The sequence below is a fragment of the Oncorhynchus mykiss genome, chromosome 13, assembly GCF_057628025.1.
Source record: "Oncorhynchus mykiss isolate SJ-2025 chromosome 13, ASM5762802v1, whole genome shotgun sequence".
NCBI classification, from domain to species: domain Eukaryota; kingdom Metazoa; phylum Chordata; class Actinopteri; order Salmoniformes; family Salmonidae; genus Oncorhynchus; species Oncorhynchus mykiss.
The window spans coordinates 37,327,599-37,352,136 of record NC_143034.1 but is presented as its reverse complement, the minus strand read 5'-3'; the positions used below and the strand labels follow the sequence as shown (position 1 = coordinate 37,352,136).

Below are 24,538 nucleotides of genomic sequence, written 5' to 3'. Positions count from 1 at the left end.
TTTACCTGTAAGTACACATTGCAACAACATAGTCATGGCGGCCCCTCCCATAACCACGGAGGTGCTCCCGAGCCGATGTAAGGGAAAAGGGAAATTAATGCTCTACCCACGTTCACTGCCACCGAAAACAAAAACACCACGAGCCTCCTATTGACACTCGCTGATAAGCCTGAACATGAGAGGACTCCCACCTGAACAAAACCCAGAAAAACCCAGTGAATTGCTAACCAAATTTAGCTACCAAGCTAACTGAACCAAAAGAACACATGGCTCTCAATGCGCTCTCCAATATTGGCCCAACCAAAACATCCCCTCAAACAAAAAAAATTTGGCAATCTGAACTGACCCAAGTTAACTACAAAACAATAATCAAATAAGCCAAATTACAAATAAACAAATATCAATAATAAGACAGACAATCTAGACAAAACCTTAACCAACTATAACAAAATGTTAAAGTAAACTAAAATACTAAAGGAAGACTAAAGTACAATTAACTTTAACTTGCGGATGAGCCCCCACTTGTCACAGGCCGGCTCATAGCCTGTGGCAAAAATGAGAGGACGCAAACAACAGGTATAGGCCAATTTAAAAAAATATATTTATTGTAAACCAAAACTATTAACTTTAACCTAAGAAAAAGGTATGAGGTGTGGAAGTATCATAATGTAAGGTGTATGTAAAGTGCATGGATGCGTGAATCTGTGTGTGTGAATGACTGAGTGAAAACTATGCAAAACTACAAAAGAACAAACAAAACAGGATCATACCTGGAGGAGGAGCAGAGAGAGAAAGAGAGAAGTGATTAGTGACACAGTTTAAATACTTAGAGCTCAGGTGACTCCAATCACTAACGAACCTCCTCTGCCTGCAGGAGAAACCGCCCCTGCACTGCAGAGGAGGAGCCGTGACAGAAGGTACACTGTTTAAAGTTCTATGTAGACAGGCCATGCGCAGCCAATGTAATTTATTTTTATCTGGATATTTTCTAAATGGTTTTATTTGTTGGCTTTATGTAGGTTATTTTTTACATAGTTGGCAATGGCAATAAAAGTTATTTAGATTTGTATAATTTTCATTTATATAGAATGTAGATTAATCACAGACAATGATTTTGAGATTTGATTATAAATTAAACTGTTCCAGTATAATGTGAATATGAAAATCATAACAGGCACTAGATCAGTAGAAATGGTCAGATAAATAGGCACTCCAAATGGAGTGCTGGAAACTGGAAACTTCAGGAGCATAACGTCAGAATTTACGAAGGCCCGCAGTAGCGGGAGGAGGTAGAGTTTTTTTTCCTTATGGTTAGGCTATCTTGATCTCTGGTTCCCGCGAGTCATTTGTGTGTCTCAAATATTTAATAAAACACGTGATTCCTATGTTGACGATGTAAAGAATATTTGCTGCTCTGTGGTGTGTAATGAGGAGCAACCAGACGCTGCACGCATTAATGAAATTGCTTATTCCAGTTACTAATAGCATGCACCCATTAAGAAAATGACTGTATAAATTTAAATCTCCTTGGATAGATGAGGAATTGAAAAATGGTATGGTCGAGAGGGATGGGGCAAATGGAATGGCAAATAAGTCTGGCTGTACAACCAATTGGCAAACGTCCTGCAAATTAAGAAATCATGTGACTAAACTGAATAAAACGAAAACGACACAATGAAACAAAGATAAATGACATACAGAATGATAGTAAAAAAGCTTTTGAGAACCTTACATACAGTGCCTTGCAAAAGTATTCGGCCCCCTTGAACTTTGCGACATTTTGCCACATTTCAGGCTTCAAACATAAAGATATAAAACTGTATTTTTTTGTGAAGAATCAACAACAAGTGGGACACAATCATGAAGTGGAATGACATTTATTGGATATTTCAAACTTTTTTAACAAATCAAAAACTGAAAAATTGGGCGTGCAAAATTATTCAGCCCCCTTAAGTTAATACTTTGTAGCGCCACCTTTTGCTGCGATTACAGCTGTAAGTCGCTTGGGGTATGTCTCTATCAGTTTTGCACATCGAGAGACTGACATTTTTTCCCATTCCTCCTTGCAAAACAGCTCGAGCTCAGTGAGGTTGGATGGAGAGCATTTGTGAACAGCAGTTTTCAGTTCTTTCCACAGATTCTCGATTGGATTCAGGTCTGGACTTTGACTTGGCCATTCTAACACCTGGATATGTTTATTTTTGAACCATTCCATTGTAGATTTTGCTTTATGTTTTGGATCATTGTCTTGTTGGAAGACAAATCTCCGTCCCAGTCTCAGGTTAATTGCAGACTCCATCAGGTTTTCTTCCAGAATGGTCCTGTATTTGGCTCCATCCATCTTCCCATCAATTTTAACCATCTTCCCTGTCCCTGCTGAAGAAAAGCAGGCCCAAACCATGATGCTGCCACCACCATGTTTGACAGTGGGGATGGTGTGTTCAGCTGTGTTGCTTTTACGCCAAACATAACATCTTGCATTGTTGCCAAAAAGTTCAATTTTTGGTTTCATCTGACCAGAGCACCTTCTTCCACATGTTTGGTGTGTCTCCCAGGTGGCTTGTGGCAAACTTTAAACAACACTTTTTATGGATATCTTTAAGAAATGGCTTTCTTCTTGCCACTCTTCCATAAAGGCCAGATTTGTGCAATATACGACTGATTGTTGTCCTATAGACAGAGTCTCCCACCTCTGCTGTAGATCTCTGCAGTTCATCCAGAGTGATCATGGGCCTCTTGGCTGCATCTCTGATCAGTCTTCTCCTTGTATGAGCTGAAAGTTTAGAGGGACGGCCAGGTCTTGGTAGATTTGCAGTGGTCTGATACTCCTTCCATTTCAATATTATCGCTTGCACAGTGCTCCTTGGGATGTTTAAAGCTTGGGAAATCTTTTTGTATCCAAATCCGGCTTTAAACTTCTTCACAACAGTATCTCGGACCTGCCTGGTGTGTTCCTTGTTCTTCATGATGCTCTCTGCGCTTTTAACGGACCTCTGAGACTATCACAGTGCAGGTGCATTTATACGGAGACTTGATTACACACAGGTGGATTGTATTTATCATCATTAGTCGTTTAGGTCAACATTGGATCATTCAGAGAACCTCACTGAACTTCTGGAGAGAGTTTGCTGCACTGAAAGTAAAGGGGCTGAATAATTTTGCACGCCCAATTTTTCAGTTTTTGATTTGTTAAAAAAGTTTGAAATATCCAATAAATGTCGTTCCACTTCATGATTGTGTCCCACTTGTTGTTGATTCTTCACAAAAAAATACAGTTTTATATCTTTATGTTTGAAGCCAGAAATGTGGCAAAAGGACGCAAAGTTCAAGGGGGCCGAATACTTTCGCAAGGCACTGTATAATGTTGGGAAAAAATTTACTGAATCAGATGGCTCATTCATCACAAAGCCCGCTACTTTTATGATTTTTTCATTGGCAAGATTAGCAAACGTAGGCATGACATACCAGCAACAAACGCTCACACTACACTTCCAAGTATATCTGACCAAATTGTGAAAGAAAGCATTGTAATTTAGAATTCCGTAAAGTCAGTGTGGAAGAGTTGAAAAAATGATTGTTGTCCAACGGGGTCTGACAATCTAGATGGAAAATTACTGAGGATAATAGCGGACTATATTGCCACTCCTATTTTCCGTATCTTTAATTTAAGCCTACTAGAGAGCGTGTGTCCTCAGGCCTGGAGGGAAGCTAAAGTCATTCAACATGCGCTATGCTCTGCATAGTTAGCTCCAGGTAAAATGTTGCACTTATTCAGCCATTCTGTGACCAAAAACAAGCTACATATGGACAGTACCAAAACTGACTAAACTGACTCTGGAAATGACAATGCGCCTAACCTAGCTGGAAATGGGACAAACGGACCCCTTCTGTGGTAACAGACTGGGACGATTTCTAATCAAATCTAATTCCCAGGAACGGGGTTCATATGAACCACAGAGACTGTGTGGGATAATAACATGGTCGTGTCCAACCCTGCTTGTTCCCTCGACTCCGCTACCAACCACCAGTCTCCAACAGGGCCCTTAACCTGAATCAATAGACACTTCAGAGTGAGCCACAGGTAGGAATCAGCAATGAATCCCAATAATGAGCCAACTATGGGAGGGGTAACAAATCTTTGTGGACAAATCTCAACGTATTACTGCTACCCTAGGGGAGATTGCTATACCCCTTGAACATTGGCTCCAACCCTCGTCGGATGTGGCAGGGCTTGCCACATCAGACTACAAAGGGAAGCACAGCCGATAGCTGCCCAGTGACACAAACCTACAAGATGAGCTAAATAACTTCTATGCTCGCGTCGAGGTCAGTAACACTGAAACATGCATGAGAGCATCAGCAGTTTCGGACGACTTTGTGATCACGCTCTCCGTGATCTTTAAACAGGTTAACATTCACAAGGCCGCAGGGCCAGACGGATTACCAGGACGTGTACTCCAAGCATGCGCTGACCAACTGGCAAGGGTCTTCACTGACATTTTCATCCCCTGTCTGAGTCTGTAATACCAATATGTTTCAAGCAGACCACCATAGTGTTCTTGAGCACAGGGATTAAGGCAACCTACCACTATAGCCCATTACCATATATATGATTGAATATTATCTGCTGTTGGCTTGTGTGGATGTATGTATGTGTTATGCAACATAGCTGACTTGAAACATTGTTAACAGTTTCAAGGCCATGGGACTTTCTCATGATGGAAAAATACAGAGAAGCATGAAGACAGGAACTGTTCAATGAGTTGGGAGGGGGGCACATTCAGAGCGGGGTGTTGCGAGAACAAGCAGTCTTTTGTTAGATAACAGGAGCCAGGTGCGAGATAACGGTATGAGAAAGTTTAAACCACGCCCAGTCTCTACTGTGATAGGCCAACAGACGGGTTGGAACTGTCTATCACAGTATAAAGAATACTATTTACATACATCTTGTCAGTTCTCTGTTTTGCCCTGCGAGGTGGGACAGAGAGCCCGTATATACGAAAATTGCATTTACCACTTATTGCTTGGCTAATAAAAAATACATAGTATAAAATCGGTGACTCATTGTCATATTTATTCTGATACCAGATTCGAATTGACGCAAATCTAACAACATCCTTGGTGTCAACATTATAGGCTTAGTTAACTGGTGAACTGTTGAAATCATGGAAACATAATGACCATTCTAATTCTAGATTTGGAATATAATGTGCAGCACCTGGAATATATTGTTGTTTGACTACCAATTAATAAACCAGGGAGGAATTACTGACAGAGTAGGAGCATGGTGGAGACATCCAAGAGAGGAAAATCAGGAAGGGAAATGACAGCAAGTAGTGCAGACGAAAGGGATAACAAGTTGGTGAAGCAACAGATGTGCTGGAACGAGAACAATATAGATGCTTTTGGTTCCAAGCGGGCTGTCCTGTTGTTATTACTGAAGAGTGGTTTCCGTCTGGCCACTCTACTGTAAAGGTCTGATTGGTGGAGTATTGCAGAGATGGTTGTCCTTCTGGAAGGTTCTCCCATCTACACAGAGGAACTGTGGAGCTCTGTCAGAGTGACCATCGGGTTCTTGGTCACCTCCCTGACCAAGGCCCTTCTACCCCCATTTCTCAGTTTGGCGCGCGGCCAGCCAGCTCTAGGTAGAGTCTTGGTGGTTCCAAACTTCTTCCATTCTAGAATGATGGTGACAACTGTTCTTGGGGATCTTCAATGCTGAAGACATTTTTTGGTACCCTTCCCCAGATCTGTGAATCGACACAATCCTGTCTCGGAGCTCTATGGACAATTTCTTCGACCTCATTGCTTGGTGTTTGCTCTGATGGGCATTGTCAACAGTGGGACCTTATATAGACAGGTATAATCATAAACAATATGATTTCATGTGGCATAAACAAAAACACAATTTCACAGTCAGAAAATATAAGTCAGAACACAGCGCCTTTATTCTCTCATGTGATTTCAGGTTCTGTGATTGGGAAAATGTCCTTCCACACAGAAAGAGAGCAGTGGTAGGGCTTTTTTGGTGTGTGTCTTCTTATGCTCATTCAGGCTCCTTAACCAGACAAAATTCTTTACACACTGGGAGTATTGGAAAGGCTTTTCTCCTGTGTGTGTCCTCTCGTGAGCTTTTAGGTCTCCTACTCGTGAAAATCATTTTTTAACGCTGGGAGCAGTGGTATGGCTTCTCTCATGTGTTTGTCCACTCATGCTCCTTCAGGCTCCCTAACTGAATAAAACTCATTCCAAAGTGGGAACAGTGATAAGTCTAGTCCCTCTCATACCAAAGACAGAGTATTTAGTTAAATACTAAGAAGAGAACTGAATTAAACCTCCATAAAATAAAACTGTCTTCCTGCGAGACTAGATTCCTCAAAAACCTGAAGTCAGTTTTCAGAAAATACCATAATTTCTTAACTTGGTGGCCGCCATAATAATAATTATAATGCAGAACATAATATCTAATATTTCTCTCATGTTTAAAGCAAAGCTCTATAGGCAAAGGGGGATTCCTAGTCATTTGTACAACTGAAGGCATTAAAATGAAATATGTCTTCCGCATTTAACCCAACCCCTCTGAATCGGAGAGGTGCGGGCGGCTGCCTTAAATCGACATCCACGTCATCGGTACCCGGCTTTTCGTCTGTGTGTTTTCTCTCATGCCTTTTCAGGGTAGCTAACACTGTACAACTATTTCTACAATGGGAACAGTGGAAAGGATTGTCTGCTGTGTGTTTCCTCTCATGAGCTTTTAGGTCCACTACTCTGGAAAATCTATTTTTACACTTGGAGCAGTGGTAAGGCTTTTCTCCTGTGTGTATTCTCTCATGCTCTTGTAGGTGCCCTCTCTGAGTAAAACTGTTTCCACAATGGGAACATTGGAAAGGCTTTTCTCCTGTGTGTGTCGACTCATGCTTCTTCAAGCTCCTTGACTGAATAAAACTCATTCCACAGTGGGAACAGTGATGAGGCTTTTCTCCTGTGTGTATTCTCTCATGCCTTTTCAGGTTAGCTAACACGGTAAAACGCTTTCTACACTGGGAACAATGGAAAGGTTCTTCTCCCGTGTGTGTCCATTCATGAGCTTTTAGGTTCCCTGATTGGGAAAATCTCTTTTCACATTGGAAGCAGTGGTAAGGCTTTTCTCCTGTGTGTTTTCTCTCATGCCTTTTCAGGTTAGCCAACAGGGTAAAAATCTTTCTACACTGGGAACACTGGAAAGGCTTTTCTTCTGTGTGTGTCCACTCATGCGCCTTCAGGCTTGCTAACTGAATAAAACTCATTCCACAGTGGGAAGAGTGATACGGATTTTCTCCTGTGTGTATTCTCTCATGCCTTTTCAGATTAGCTAACACAGTAAAACTCTTTTTACACTGGGAGCATTGAAAAGGCTTTTCTCCTGTGTGTGTCCTCTCATGAGCTTTTAGGTCCCCTACTCGTGAAAACCTATTTTTACACTGGGAACAGTGATAAGGCTTTTCTCCTGTGTGCATCCACTCATGCTCCTTCAGGCTTCCTAACTGAACAAAACTCTTTTCACACTGGGAGCATTGGAAAGGCTTTTCACCTGTGTGTGTCCTCTCATGAGCTTTTAAGTCCCCTGATCCAGAAAATATATTTTTTCACAGTGGGAGCAGTGGTGTTGTCTCGCTGGTTTGGGCGTCTCTGGGTCTGGTTCCCCCAAATTACTCTTCCTGCTGTCATAGCGAGAGTCTGGTCTCTCTCCTGCCAAAGACAAACAGAGTATCTAGTTAAACAGAGACCTGAATAAAACCCCCACATGATAAAACTGTCTTCCTATGAGGTTTAATCTAGACTAGATCCCTCAATAAAAGAGCAGAACTGGTCATCATAGAGTGGCTGTAGTGCTTTGTAGGTAAATCCATTTGAATTCAATACATTTTTTACAGCATCCCTTTTGATTTAAAAACAATCTTTCCTTACATGTTTAACTATGGAAGAAGTGGTAAGAAAGATACTTTTTGTAACTGAATGTAAAAACATGAAAGAGATATACAGTACCAGTTAAAAGTTTGGACACACCTACTCATTCCAGGGTTTGTCTTTATTTTTACTATTTTCTACATTGTAGAATAATCTTGAAAACTATGAAAACACATGCAGAATCATGTAGTAACCAAAAAAAGTGGTAAACAAATCAAAATATATTTTGGATTCTTCAAAGTAGCCACCCTTTGCCTTGATGACAGCTTCGCACTCTCTTGGCATTCTCTCAACCAGCTTTACCTGGAGTGCTTTTCCAACCGTCTTGAAGAAGTTCCCACATATGCTGAGCACTTTTTGGCTGCTTTTCCTTCACTCTGCGGTCCAATTCATCCCAAACCATCTCAATTGGGTTGAAGTCGGGTGATTGTGGAGGCCAGGTCATCTGAAGCAGCACTCCATCACTCTCCTTTTTGGTCAAATAGCCCTAACACAGCCTGAAGGTGTTTTGGGTCATTGTCCTGCTGAAAAACAAATGATAGTCCCACTAAGCGCAAACCAGTGTCACGCCCTGGTCGAAGTATTTTGTGCTGTCTTTGTTATTTTGGTCAGGCCAGGGGGTGACATGGGTTTATTCATGTGGTGTGTTTTGTCTTGGGGTTTTAGTAGGTATTGGGATTGTGGCTTAGTGGGGTTCTCTAGGTAAGTCTATGGCTGTCTGAATTGGTTCTCAATGAGAGGCAGGTGATTATCGTTGTCTCTGATTGTCTCCCATATTTAGGCTGCCATATTCTTTGAGTGTTTCGTGGGTGATTGTTCCTGTCTCTGTGTTTGTTGTCACCAGATAGGCTGTGTAGGTTTTCGCGTTACGTTTGTTGTTTTGTATTGTTCGTGTTTATTCGATTATTAAACATGTATGAAAATTACCAAGCTGCATTTTGGTCCGATCCTTGCTACACCTCCTCGTCCGAGGAGGAGATAGAAGAAAGCCGTAACAACCAGATGGGATGGCATATCGCATTTGGGCAAATTTATTTAAATAGCCCTTCTTAGATCAGCTGATTTCTCAAAGTGCTGTACAGAAACCCAGCCTAAAACCCCAAACAGCAAGTAATGCAGGTGTAGAAGCACAAATGCTTCAGAATGCTGTGGTAGCCTGACAGGTGTGTGCCATTCCAAATGTCCAATTGAATTGACCACAGGTGGACTCTAATCAAGTTGTAGAAACATCTCAACGATGATGATGGAAACAGTATGCACCTGAGCTCAATTTCGAGTCTCATAGCAAACGGGTTAAATACCTATGTAAATAATAAATAATAATAATCATGTTTTTTCTTTTAATAAATGTGACATTTTTGCTAAAAAACTATTTTCGCTTTTTCATTACGGGGTATTGTGTGTAGATTGATGAGGATTTTTATTTATTGTAGAATAAGGCTGTAACGTAACAAAATGTGGAAAGACTTTACTGACATAAATAAGGGATTAAAGACATCCAAACAAATCTCACAGCTATAGGACAGACACCAGATATAGGACAAACACCAACAAACTTCCTTTAGATGTTTTGGGGGAAACAATGTTACTATGGTTAATGTTGTTCCATCTTGTGAATGTGTTACTATGGTTACTGTTTCATGTTGTGAATGTTATCCAATGTGTTACTATGGTTACTGTTGTTCCATGTTGTGAATGTTATCCAATGTGTTACTATGGGTTATAGCAGTACGGACAAATAATTTTTTGACGTAAAATAATTTAATATTTTTTGTTGATACATCCATTGGTCTTACAATTCAAAATGTAATAGCAAAATGATCCTTGGTATAACCTTAAAACATTTCTCATTCCGTTGTCGTTGGAGTGAGGCCTAGCCTACCGGTGAACGGGGTCTCATTCATATTGGGAAATTATTTGGCTGGAGGAAGGTTGTGCCAAATCCTGTCGTTTGTAAGGAACCCAGAATTGAGGAACCTGATGGTTTATCAGAAAAGTACCCTACAGTGTTCCCAGCACGTGCTCTGTCTAAGAAAGTCACCGGGAGCAAGTCTAGTATGTCAGCGATCCCACCATGGTCGATCTGTCAGACATTTATGGGTGATCCTGAATTCGGTAAATCTCCTGAGTTGACCTCTCCTTTGAAAACCACAAAGGTGAGAGTTTGTAGAACCTCAATGAAGAGAGGATCCCTACAGTTGACACTTGGATGTCTAGGAAGCAGCAGATTGGTGAACAGAGTAAAGATGTTTCTAGAAAGCAGCTGTTTGCTGAACAGAGTAAAGATGTTTCCAGGAAGCAGCTGATTGATGAACAGAGTAAAGATGTTTCTAGGAAGAAGCTGATTGCTGAACAGAGTAGAGATGTTTCCCTCTCCCCTCTTTTTGCTGAGATACATCCAGAAGAAGAGTTTGTGTTGGTAATTTTGACAGATATGGCATTCTAACGAGGAAACGGCGCTCTAATGAGGAAATGGTGTTCTCTCGCCACTTCTGGGCAAGACGATTGGCCCAGTTTCGACCGATACCGATTATTAGAGGACCAAAAAAGCCGATACTGTCACGCCCTGGCCTTAGTTATCTTTGTTTTGTTTATTATTTTGGTTAGGCCAGGGTGTGACATGGGTGATTTGTGTGTTTTGTCTTGTCTAGGGTTTTTTGTAGATTTATTGGGTTATGTTCTTTTATGTGTCTAGGTAAGTCTATGGTTGCCTGGATTGGTTCTCAATCGGAGGCAGGTGTTTATCGTTGTCTCTGATTGGGAGCCATATTTAGGCAGCCATATTCTTTGCGTATTTTGTGGGTGATTGTTTCCTGTGTCAGTGTTTGTGCCACACGGGACTGTTTCGGGTTTTCACGTTTCTTGTTTTGTAGTTGTGTTCATGTTGAGATTTTCTTATTAAAAGAACCATGGGCACTTACCACGCTGCATATTGGTCCTCCGATCCTTCTCGCCACTCCTCTTCAGAAGGAAAACCGTGACAGATACCAATTTATCGGCCAATTTTTTATTTGTAATAAAGACAATTACAACAATACTGAATGAACACTTATTTTAACTTAATATAATACATCAATAAAATCAATTTAGCCTCAAGTAAATAATGAAACATGTTCAATTTGGTTTAAATATTGCAAAAACAAAGTGTTGGAGAAGAAAGTAAAAGTGCAATATGTGCTATGTAAGAAAGCTAATGTTTCAGTTCCTTGCTCAGAACATGAGAACATATGAAAGCTGGTGGTACCTTTCAACATGAGTCTTCAATATTCCCAGGTAAGAAGTTTTAGGTTGTAGTTATTACAGGATTATAGGAATATTTCCCTCTACACCATTTGTATTTCATTAACATTTGACTATTGGATGTTCTTATAGGTACTTTAGTATTGCCAATGTAACCGTATAGCTTCCGTCCCTCTCCTCGCTCCTCCCTGGGCTCGAACCAGGAACACATCGACAGCCACCCTCGAAGCAGCATTACCCATGCAGAGCAAGGGAAACAACCACCCCAAGGCTCAGAGCGAGTGACTTTTGAAATGCTATTAGCGCGCGCTAACTAGCTAGCCATTTCACTTCGGTTACACCAGCCTCATCTCGGGAGGTGTTAGGCTTGAAGTCATAAACAGCGCAATGCTTGACGCACAACGAAGAGCTGCTGGCAAAACGCATGATAGTGCTGTTTGAATTAATGTTTACGGGCCTGCTTCTGCCTACCACCGCTCAGTCATATACTTAGATACTTGTATGCTTGTGTGCTCAGTCAGATTATATGCAACGCAGGACACTAGATAATATCTAGTAATATCATCAACCATGTGTAGTTAACTAGTGATTATGATTGATTGTTTTTTATAAGATAAGTTTAATGCTAGCTAGCAACTTACCTTGGCTTACTGCATTTGCGTAACAGGCAGTCTCCTTGTGGAGTGCAACGAGAGAGAGGCAGGTCGTTATTGCGTTGGACTAGTTAACTGTAAGGTTGCATGATTGGATCCCCCGAGCTGACAAGGTGAAAATCTGTCGTTCTGCCCCTGAACAAGGCAGTTTCACCTTTCCTAGGCTGTCATTGAAAATATGAATTTGTTCTTAACTGACTTGCCTAGTTAAATAAAAAAGGTACAAAAAATGTTAAAAAAATATATATAAAAGAAAATAGTCCAAAAATACCAATTTCCGATTGTTCCGATGAAAACTTGAAATCGGCCCTAATTAATCGGCCATTCCGATTAATCAGTCGACCTCTAGAACAGAGTAAAGATGTTTCTAGGAAGCAGCTGACTGCTGAACAGAGTAAAGATGGTGTTCTAATGAGAACATGGTGTTCTAACGAGGAAATGGACTGGGTACCGTCTCCGGAAGCTATGGACTAGGTACTGTCGCCGGAAGCTCTGGACTGCCGAGTCGCACTGGATACCTGATGCGTAGTGCCGGTACCGGGCTGGTGACACACACCTCAGGGCGAGTGTGGGAAGCAGGCACAGGATACGTGGAGACGCATTGGAGATCTGGGACGTAGAGTTGGCTCAATGCGTCCTGGCTGGATGCCCATTCTAGCCTGGCAAATGCGAGGAGCTGGAATAGAGAGCACCGGGCTATGAATGCGAACTCGAGACACTGTGTGAATCTCTGCATAACACGGTGCCTGACCAGTCACATGCTCCCCACAGTAAGCACAAGGAGTTGGCTCAGGTCTCCAACCTGACTCAGCCAATCTCCTCGTGTGCACCCCCCAAAACGTTTCTTGGGGCTGCCTCTCGGGCTTCCGTGCTAGCCATAATGTCGTCGTTCCTCCTGCGCTGTTTCTACCTGATTCCATGGCAGAGTCCTGTCCCCTCGGTACTTCTCGTAGTATCGCCATTCCGCTTTCGCTGCCTCCATCTCCTCCTTAGAAAGGCGATAATCCCCCGGCTGCGTCCAGGGTCCTGCTCCCTCCAGAATTTCCTTCCATGTCCATACTGACTGCTCCTCCGGAACAATCTGCTTGGTCCTTTTATGGTGGGTTCTTCTGTCACGGTCGTTGTATGGAGGAGACCAAGGCGCAGCGTGGTAAGCGTATATTCACTGAACAAACTATCAATACAAAACGAACCGTGAAGCTAATATGGGTAGAGCAGACAGGCAAATAAACATAGACCAAGAACCCATAAAATACCCAAGGAATATGGCTACCTAAATATGGTCCCCAATCAGAGACAACGATAAACAGCTGCCTCTGACTGGGAACCAATTCAGGCCACCATAGACCTACATAAACCTAGACTTACAAAAACCCCTAGATGTAAAAAAAAAAAAAAAAAAACACACAAAAAAACTAGACAATACAAAAACTAACATACCCACCCTAGTCACACCCTGACCTGACCAAAATAATAAAGAAAACAAAGATAACTAAGGTCAGGGTGTGACACATGGTGTTCTTGCGCCACTTCTGAACAAGACGATTGGCCCAGTTTATCTCAAATTGTTGTTCCAGTTGCGCTTCGACAAGAGATACTGAGGTTGGCTCACTTTGGTAGTATGGCAGGTCATCTTGGGGTCAACAGATGTCTGAAACAGGATGTTGTGGCTCACTGTAAATCCTGTGGCGTTTGCCAGCAGACAGGTAAACAGAACCAAGCCGTACCAGTTGCACCTTTGCAGCCTCTTCCTGCTTTTGACAAACCTTTCAGCTGTGTTCTGGTGGACTGGGTTGGTCCTTTGTCCAAAGCCAAGAGTGGTATTTCAGTTAACTAGTGATAGACTATTTATAATGCAGACATGATATAGTAGTTCATATGCATCTGGTTGAGTGACATTTTTGGGTTCGATGTAAAGAACAACAACATTTTCCTACATTTCAGCACAGCAGGCCAATTAGTTCTATGCTCAGGTGGGCGCTCCCCCTCAACATTATCAGGACAGAGAAACCAGACACGCGCCCCCCCCAACATAATCAGGACAGAGAAACCAGACACGCGCCCCCCCCAACATAATCAGGACAGAGAAACCAGACACGCGCCCCACAACTTTATCAGGACAGAGAAACCAGACATGCGCCCCTCAACATTACCAGGACAGAGAAACCAGACACGCGCTCCCTCAACATTATCAGGACAGAGAACCAGACACGCGCCCCCTCAACATTATCAGGACAGAGAAACCAGACACGCTTTCCCTCAACATTATCAGGACAGAGAAACCAGACACGCACTCCCTCAACATTATCAGGACAGAGAAACCAGACATGCGCCCCCTCAACATTATCAGGATAGAGAAACCAGACACGCGCTCCCTCAACATTATCAGGACAGAGAAACTAGATAAGCTCATTGCTCACATGGAGAACTCCAAACAAAAAGACAATGAAAAAATTGATGAATCTTGTAAATGATGGTTCTGAAATAAACCAAAACTGGTTTCTCACAAGTGGAGCAGGTTTTGAACAGACAACGTTTCCACTCTGAGAATGACATCAGTAAATGACTGTAATTAATACATGCATTAACAGAAATGAATGTAACCAAATGACAGGAAGTAACGGTACATTTACTACTGGTGACATTTGTAATGAGGAATTGATAAAATAAACTCAATCAATTCACACAATGAAACAATGAAGGAGCAAGAATTGGTGGAAGCCAGCACCACCACACAACCATCCCCTTCTTCTTGTCTCAACATTTTAAATTAAACTCAAATTATACTTCACACATATTTGAGATGCTTTTCACTGACAGCCGCAACTCAATAATCAGCGAAGCCTATTGCCACACGCACTGCCCAAATAGGCATAAGCCTACAAGCTTCATTATGGGGTATTGTGATGTCAATATTGGGTATTGTGATGTCAATATTGGGTATGGTGATGTCAATATTGGGTATTGTGATGACATTATGGGGTATTGTGATGTCATTGTGGGGTATTGTCATGTCATTAATGGTTATTGTGTGTAGATTGATGAGGGGGAAAAAATTATTTAATCCATGTCAGAATAAGGCTGTAACGTAACAAAATGTAGAAAAAGTGAAGGGGTCTGAATACTTTCCGAATGAACTGTATATATAGGGGCAGTACTCAGTGACATCACTTCATGAAACAGGAGGTACAAATATATAACATAGGTTCAAAATATCAACATTCAATGTATCAAAATATATGACCAAGCTGGAAGTGGAAACGCCAGCCCAGCCACAATCCTAGATGTTCACTGATGATCAACCTCCTCCTTCACATCTGACTCCTGATGATCAACCTCCTCCTTCACATCTCAACCTTCTCCTTCACATCTGACTCCTGGTGATCAACCTCCTCCTTCACATCTGACTCCTAATGATCAACCTCCTTCTTCACATCTGACTCCTGATGATCAACCTCCTCCTTCACATCTGACTCCTGATGATCAACCTCCTCCTTCACATCTGACTCCTGATGATCAACCTCCTCCTTCACATCTGACTCCTGATGATCAACCTCCTCCTTCACATCTGACTCCTGATGATCAACCTCCTCCTTCACATCTGACTCCAGTGATCAGTCTTCTTTTTTGGGGGAATCCCGATGGACGACGTCATCCAATTGGCCGTCTTCACGACCACAAGATAATTGTCATTCAGGTTATCAATGGGAAGAGCATCAGCAATATGTCCTGTCTGGTAACTTGTCTCATTTAATGGATTTAAATTGGCAGGTGCACAGGGAGCAGGTGCACCCATTAAAACACTTTCGGAAGTCTTTAACTGTATCAAAGTCTGTGGCCTGTGATGTTGGGACAAATGATAGTCCGTTATTATACAAGAGACATAATTCACAAATTCTACAGCACAACGGCAGAGTCATGTCTTAAGTGTAAAACTAACAATGACTCAATAATCCTTCTGGGAATGTTATGACATCATAAAGTTATGGCAGGAGTTAGAAAGTTGGCTGTCAGAAGTACAGTTATACATATGAGGATGCAATGAGATACCCGATGGTTGGATGATACTTTTCTAATCAGTCATCTTAAATATTATAGTTAAAACCTGGAAATCAGCCAATCCTCTGTTGTTAATTCAATAGAATGGTAAAATGCTTAATTATCTAAAAGTTGAAAGTGAGTGGGCGACGGAGAGAAATAAAATGGTGCTGATGCGGGTGCTGGAGATGGAGGTGTGTTCTAGTGGGTCTGTGCAGGTGTGATGTCGTTAATGGAGATGGGGGTGTGTTCTAGTGGGTCTGGGTAGGTGTGATGTAGTTAATGGAGATGGGGGGGGGGGGGTTCTAGTGGGTCTGTGCAGGTGTGATGTCGTTAATGGAGATGGGGGTGTGTTCTAGTGGGTCTGGGCAGGTGTGATGTAGTTAATGGAGATGGAGGTGTGTTCTAGTGGGTCTGGGCAGGTGTGATGTAGTTAATGGAGATGGGGGGGTGTCCTAGTGGGTCTGGGCAGGTGTGATGTAGTTAATGGAGATGGGGGTGTGTTCTAGTGGGTCTGGGCAGGTGTGATGAAGTTAATGGAAATGAAGGTGTGTTTGCAAGCTTGAGCTAGATATCGACCTAGTCTCTCAAGTCAGTGAGTCAACACAGGAAGGTGCAATGGATGGATAGTTCATTTATTTCCAAAGCTGCAATGATGGGACACACACAGTATGGATGAATGATCAGTAGTGACGGGATATAAATAGCACTCCCACAGCAATTCTACATAAATCTGCCATATAATATACTGACAAAAAAACAGTTGAAATGTATATCAAAGTTATTGTGATCGTATAGTGGATTTAACAATTTCTACTAATTCATAATTTACTATAATAAAAATAAAGACATTATTTTCATGTGTCTCATATTCACTACATCAGAATAAACTGTCATCCATTATAGTATCAAAAATGATCAAATTAACCTTAAAGATTACTCAATGTCCCCCTCTGGTGGCGAAGAAGTATAATACACCTAAACTAACAAAACCGGGTAAATAAACTGGCTGGTGTTCATGAGTTTATAAAACATATACTTTATACATTTGTCATAAATTACCTGCATTGATGAGACACAAAGTGTGGATGAACGATCCGTAGTCGACAGGGTAAAAATAGCACTCCTAAAGAAGATGCATTTTCCAGTTTGCAACCAACTTGAAAGAGGGAACTTCAGCATAAAACCCACATGGAAATCTGAGATTCGGCAAGAAACATATAAAGAGAGGTTTATTTGACGCCAAACCAACAACAGTAGTTATTAAACATAAATTGCTAATGTATGGTTTAAAAGTTGGATTTTATGATGTAATGTCAACTTTATACATTTCTATCCCAGGACCACTCAATTTTCAAATTCTCCAAAAATCTGCTGTGGATTACCCAGAATCCCATACCTTTATCACTGAGTGTATTACACTGAGTGTAATGCAAACACACGAGCAGCGCAGCGGTCTAGGGCACTGCATCTCAGTGCAAGAGGCGTCACTACAACCCCTTGTTCAAAACCAGGCTGTATCATAACAAGCCGTGATTTGGAGTCGCATAGGGCAGCGCACAATTGGCCCAGCATCGTCTCTGGGTTAGGGTTTGGCAGGGGCAGGCCGTCAATGTAAATAAGAATTTGTTCTTAACTGACTTGTCTAGTTAAATAAAGGTTAAATATATTTAAAAAATGTAACTTCATTACACCGTTACACTGGCATACAAACTCAGTAGCACAGAGTTGATCATCCATATGACGTGAAGAAATACTGCATTGTGGGTAGTTTGGAAGAGTTCACAAAATAAGTTAATAAATATGTAATAACGCAAAACATAACTGTTTGTACTTATAGGCAATCACGTCGTGACTACAACTAGCTTACTAAGTCTTTAACCACACTGTATTGTTACACTGGTGAGTAAAAACTCATGCTTCCTACACTTTAACTTGTTATCTGAAGATAAAATATACATTTTACTCAACTGCGTTACCCACTCCAGTCAGCAGATGGCGGTCTGAAAATTTAAGGCGATGCTGTTGGTGTGACGTATATTCTAGTGGACGGAACGCTTCTTTCAACAGCTTTCAGAAGCAATAATAGTTAGTCTGACACCTCGGTAGCTTGCTAGACAAAAAAGCTGAACCAATAAAGCTCTTTAAACGCTTTCGTGTTTATTAGCCACTGTGTTTTAAACCCACTTCTGTCGTCTAGTTAGTTATCCGATTTGATTTCATATTTACGGTGTTGTTGTTATTAGTCAGCGAGCGGTCTGGTTAAGTTTGCATTAGCCTAGCTAACACCTCCGACCATGCGGTCACTAAGCTACTATCCTGCTAAAGAAGAAGGAGATATCACAGTAAAACAAGAAGTAGAGGATGAGGCCGTTACTGTGAAAGAAGAGGAAGACGCGTTCAAAGTGTTAGAGGAGGATGTTACAGTAAAATAAGAGGATTATGCAGTTTATGGCGTGAAGGAGGAGGTGGAGAGGACTGTTACATCGAAAAAGGAGGAAGAAGAGGATGAAACTGGATATCTGGGCCGTTTCCCAAACGCATCTTAAGGCATCCAATGGTTCTAACGATGAATTTAGCCATAAAATGGTTTTGAGAAACCGTTCCCTGATTAACACTAGTAAGTACTGTCTTACAAACAGAGGCACAAACTCTGCAGTTGTTGAACTGATGTTTGGTGTTAAAGCGGAAATCTGCAATTGCTACATCCATATTGTGACTTTTAAATTATTTATTTATAGCCATTGATTCTTGAAGAATATTACACATGCTTCATGAGCTTAGTTCAACTGTTGTACCCCATCAGATCCCCAAATAAGCTTTTTTTACTATAAACAATGTACATCAACACTGTATAGCCTCAACATGGTTAAAACATGGTTAAAACTATAATGTTGATATCATGGATGGTCAGTCCTTGCATCCATAGGTATGTCTGTCTGTAGTTACATTTCTCCAACCCCATAATCATTTTATTAACAAAACAGTGGTGGAATGACAGATTTGTTATTGTTTAAACTGCAGATTGCTGGGTTGTGTGTTTTTTTTTAAACAGCAACAAAATGGCTGCCCAGAGACCTGGTTTGGTAAACAGCTGAGGGATGGAGGAAGAAGAAGTGTAACCACTCAAATTCATAGAGAACGGTAGAAACCGTAACCCAACACCTAGCGACCTCTTCACTCTTCTAGGCTATATAGTATATTCTAGAATTCATCCATGATGTCATAATGATAGTTTAACCAGGTTTCTAGGATATATCGTATATTCTAGAATTGCCAGTGTAGATTTCCTGTGGGGGTCAAATTATTAGAGCTGTTGATAAGTCATTGTATCATATTCAGCCATTTTTTTCATGCCCTTACATTAAAGGCAAGACATACATAGATTCAATTACATTAATGAATTGGTTTGAAACCTTTGTTTTAAACCCTTCTCAAAGTTGGTGCCTTGACGGATTTGTAAAAAATGGTTTGTCATGAAACACAATTTTTCATTTGTTTAAATGTAACCTTTATTTAACTAGGCAAGTCAGTTAAGAACATATTCTTATTTACAATGACTGCCTACCCTGGATGACGCTGGGCCAATTGTGCGGCGCCCTATTGGACTCCCAATCACGGCCTTTTGTGATACAGCCTGGATTTGAACATGGGTGTCTATAGTGACAACTCAAGCACTGAGATGCCGTGTCTGCTGTGCCACTCGGGAGCCCCAGAATCATGTTCCAGTGCTGTCCCCAACTAAAATACATCTTGGTCAACCAAGAGTCAGTCATCTGTTTTCTACCAATCGCCCCATGTGTTTTTATAAAATCTATATGTACTGAACTTGTCTGATGCTTTAAGCACGCTGTTTGATTAAATAAATTATACACACAAATGACTAGAGGGAGCCAGTCGTCAACATAACCCGACCAGAGGGAGCCGGGCGTCAACATAACCCGACCAGAGGGAGCCGGGCGTCAACATAACCCGACCAGAGGGAGCCGGTCGTCAACATAACCCGACCAGAGGGAGCCGGTCGTCAACATAACCCGACCAGAGGGAGCCGGTCGTCAACATAACCCGACCAGAGGGAGCCGGGCGTCAACATAACCCGACCAGAGGGAGCCGGGCGTCAACATAACCCGACCAGAGGGAGCCGGTCGTCAACATAACCCGACCAGAGGGAGCCGGTCGTCAACATAACCCGACCAGAGGGAGCCGGTCGTCAACATAACCCGACCAGAGGGAGCCGGTCGTCAACATAACCCGACCAGAGGGAGCCGGTCGTCAACATAACCCGACCAGAGGGAGCCGGTCGTCAACATAACCCGACCAGAGGGAGCCGGTCGTCAACATAACCCGACCAGAGAGAGCCCCTCTCTGCTGCTGGACTTCGTAAATTTTGCCATTCTGCTCCTGAAATTTTCAGTAATAGACTAATAGACTGCACCAGCAGTCTGCAACCTTTTCCAGTTGTAGTGCCAATTTATCTGACCATTTCTACCAATCTGTGTGCCGGTTATGATTTTCATATGCACATTTTCGTGGAACAGTTTCATTTAAATTATAATAGCATCTCAAAATCATTGTCTGTGAATAATCTACATTCTATCTAAATCTAAATAAAAATTATACAAATCTAAAAGTAACTTTTATTGCCAACTATGTAAAATACAATAGCCTACATAAAGCCAACAAATGAAAACATGGCATTCTGCATTCACTGAAATTATTTAGGATTCCTGTGCCCATGAAAACTGTTTCCCAGCGTAATATAAGGAGACACTAAATGTTACGTAGGTAGAGTGCATTTCAGAGATCTGAATATGAAACACTGTCTTAACAGGACAATAATCTAAACCACAAGGCCAAATCTAAACTGGAGGAGCTTACCAAGATGACATTGAATGTTCCTGAGTGGCCTAGTTACAGTTTGGACTTAAATCGTCTTGAAAGTCAATGGCAAGACTTGAAAATGGCCTTCTAGCAATGATCAACAACCAACTTGACAGAACAGGAAGGATTTTATAAAGAATAATGAATATTCACATGAAGATCAGTCGCTTATTGGATGACATCACGACTTCCCATCAAGCCAACTCCTTGAAGGCCTTACTATAACATCACTCACTCCTTCAAGCTTGCAGTTGTCAAAAAAAAAACTATTTTGCTCAAGACATTTGTTTCCCTTTAGTGTGTTTATACTTTACTGTATTTATATATTACTTTTCAACAGGAAAAGTTAAAAATCACTGGAGGACGTCATGAACAATTCCTACAGTACAAAAACATATTCAAGTGTAGAATGCCCTTTTAAAATCACACATTAGTTCAACAACTGCAGAGTTTGTGCCCCTGTTTTATAAGATACAGATTTATAAGATAGTACTCACTGTATTTACTGGTGGCAATCAGATCAATGTCCCTGTTTTATAAGATAGTACTCACTGTATTTACCGGTGTTAATCAGATCTCCAGTCTTCTCTTCTTCATCCTCCTCTAATGTGACAGTAATCTCCGCCTCTTCATCCTCATCTCCAAAAACTGCATCTTCCTCTCACAGTAACATCCTCCTCTTTCACTCTGAAGGGGTCTTTCTTTTCTTTCACTGAAACGTCTTTCTCTTCTTCTTTCACTGTAACAGCCTCACACTCTACTTGTTTGTGTACTGTAACAGCCTCCTCTTCCTCCTCCTCTTTCACGAGAGCTTCTTTCTCCGTCCAGCAGACCTCCTCTTCTTTAGCAGGAGGAGAGTAGCTTAGTGACCTCATGGTCAGAGATGTTAGCTAGCTAGCATTAATTACCAAACTAGTGCGAACTTAACCAGCCAGCTAGTTGACTTACAACGTATATATGAAATTAAATGGGGTAGCTAGTTGTTTTCACATAGGTATGTTTAAATCATAGTGTCAAATAAAACACGAAATTGTCTAAAGAACTTGAATGTTCCGACTTTGTTGGCTAGCGAGCTACCTGCAGTTGTTGAAGAGCGTTCGGTCCACTTGATTTTACGCCACAGTAGAAACATCGCCTGAAAGACACATATCGCCATCTGCTGTCCGGAGGGAGGAAACGCAGTTGAAGAGGGAAAGCTTGTTTTTTTTCCTTCAATGAATTATAATATTATAAAGCAGTTTAGGGAAACGTTTTTTTCCTCTCCATTAAATATGAATATTATATCAACACGTACAAAGAGCAACAAGTGTTGTTTGATTAGGTCAGATTTTTATGAGAATTTAAAACAAACTCAACATCTACTCCATATCTGTATTTCTGATTCAGTCATAACTAGATAGCAAAATAAGCACCTACTTATTTATACACTTGATAAAGATGAGCAAAAATGTATGTATAAAATAAATAAATAAAATTTACCCACTACCAGGATATTTTAGCCCAAAACCTGGTTACCTCTCTGCTAGGAGGCTGAAACTTGGCCATAACTGGATCTTCCAGCAAGACACATCAACACCCACGAAGAAACGGTTAATTGGGCACAAAATCAACATTTTCAATGGCCATCTCAGTCTTCGGACTTGAACTCCATTGAAAACCTGTGGTTTGAATTGAACAGGGCAGTCCACAAGTGCAGACAAAATAAATCAAGACCCTGGAGAGATTCTGTATGGAGGAATTGGCTAAGATCCCTCCCAATGTGTTCTTGAATCTCATAAAACATTTCAGTGTTGTTATCCTCCCAAGGGGAGGGTGCTGGACCTTTTGAGAATTACATGTTAAACTATATATCTTTCTCTGAGCAATTGTATTCGTATAAAATAATATAATTTCCCTTTATTTTTTACATACAATATAGCTCAGTATTTGAATTCTTTATTTTTTAGAGTTGTTTATCTCATCTTTATCAAGGGTGTCAACAATTTTGTCCCCCACTGACCTCTATACTGCTGCTACATGGTGTAACAATACATCATACAGTGCCTTGCGAAAGTATTCGGCCCCCTTGAACTTTGCGACCTTTTGCCACATTTCAGGCTTCAAACATAAATATATAATACTGTATTTTTTTGTGAAGAATTAACAAGTGGGACACAATCATGAAGTGGAACGACATTTATTGGATATTTCAAAATGTTTTAACAAATCAAAAACTGAAAAATTGGGCGTGCAAAATTATTCAGCCCCTTTACTTTCAGTGCAGCAAACTCTCTCCAGAAGTTCAGTGAGGATCTCTGAATGATCCAATGTTGACCTAAATGACTAATGATGATAAATACAATCCACCTGTGTGCAATCAAGTCTCCGTATAAATGCACCTGCACTGTGATAGTCTCAGAGGTCCGTTAAAAGCGCAGAGAGCATCATGAAGAACAAGGAACACACCAGGCAGGTCCGAGATACTGTTGTGAAGAAGTTTAAAGCCGGATTTGGATACAAAAAGATTTCCCAAGCTTTAAACATCCCAAGGAGCACTGTGCAAGCGGTAATATTGAAATGGAAGGAGTATCAGACCACTGCAAATCTACCAAGACCTGGCCGTCCCTCTAAACTTTCAGCTCATACAAGGAGAAAACTGATCAGAGATTCAGCCAAGAGGCCCATGATCACTCTGGATGAACTGCAGAGATCTACAGCTGAGGTGGGAGACTCTGTCCATAGGACAACAATCAGTCGTATATTGCACAAATCTGGCCTTTATGGAAGAGTGGCAAGAAGAAAGCCATTTCTTAAAGATATCCATAAAAGGTGTCGTTTAAAGTTTGCCACAAGCCACCTGGGAGACACACCAAACATGTGGAAGAAGGTGCTCTGGTCAGATGTAACCAAAATTGAACTTTTTGGCAACAATGCAAAACGTTATGTTTGGCGTAAAAGCAACACAGCTGAACACACCATCCCCACTGTCAAACATTGTGGTGGCAGCATCATGGTTTGGGCCTGCTTTTCTTCAGCAGGGACAGGGAAGATGGTTAAAATTGATGGGAAGATGGATGGAGCCAAATACAGGACCATTCTGGAAGAAAACCTGATGGAGTCTGCAATTAACCTGAGACTGGGACGGAGATTTGTCTTCCAACAAGACAATGATCCAAAACATAAAGCAAAATCTACAATGGAATGGTTCAAAAATAAACATATCCAGGTGTTAGAATGGCCAAGTCAAAGTCCAGACCTGAATCCAATCGAGAATCTGTGGAAAGAACTGAAATCTGCTGTTCACAAATGCTCTCCATCCAACCTCACTGAGCTCGAGCTGTTTTGCAAGGAGGAATGGGAAAAAATGTCAGTCTCTCGATGTGCAAAACCGATAGAGACATACCCCAAGCGACTTACAGCTGTAATCGCAGCAAAAGGTGGCGCTACAAAGTATTAACTTAAGGGGGCTGAATAATTTTGCACGCCCAAATTTTCAGTTTTTGAATTGTTAAAAAAGTTTGAAATATCCAATAAATGTCGTTCCACTTCATGATTGTGTCCCACTTGTTGTTGATTCTTCACAAAAAAATACAGTTTTATATCTTTATGTTTGAAGCCTGAAATGTGGCAAAAGGTCGCAAAGTTCAAGGGGGCCGAATACTTTCGCAAGGCACTGTATATAATGAACAGACTAGGTCTGTACTGCTCCTACATGGTGTAACAATACATCATGTAGATGTATATAATGAACAGACTAGGTCTAAACTGCTCCTATATGGTGTAACAATACATCATGTAGA

The 24,538-nt window shown here is 41.3% G+C and overlaps 1 protein-coding gene and 1 pseudogene across 2 annotated transcripts in view; one reads left to right on the top strand and one right to left on the bottom strand.

The window, feature by feature from the left end:
- The window catches only part of LOC110487387 (uncharacterized), a 120,962-nt gene that overhangs the window by 25,478 nt on the left and 70,946 nt on the right, over positions 1–24,538 (top strand). The gene's annotated exons all lie outside the window — the stretch shown is intronic.
- LOC149978867 (uncharacterized) lies at positions 3,340–12,802 on the bottom strand (annotated as a pseudogene). Its single transcript, XR_016485537.1, has 2 exons — positions 12,751–12,802; positions 3,340–7,728 (listed from the first exon to the last, which is right to left on the bottom strand). The product of XR_016485537.1 is annotated as an uncharacterized LOC149978867 (transcript).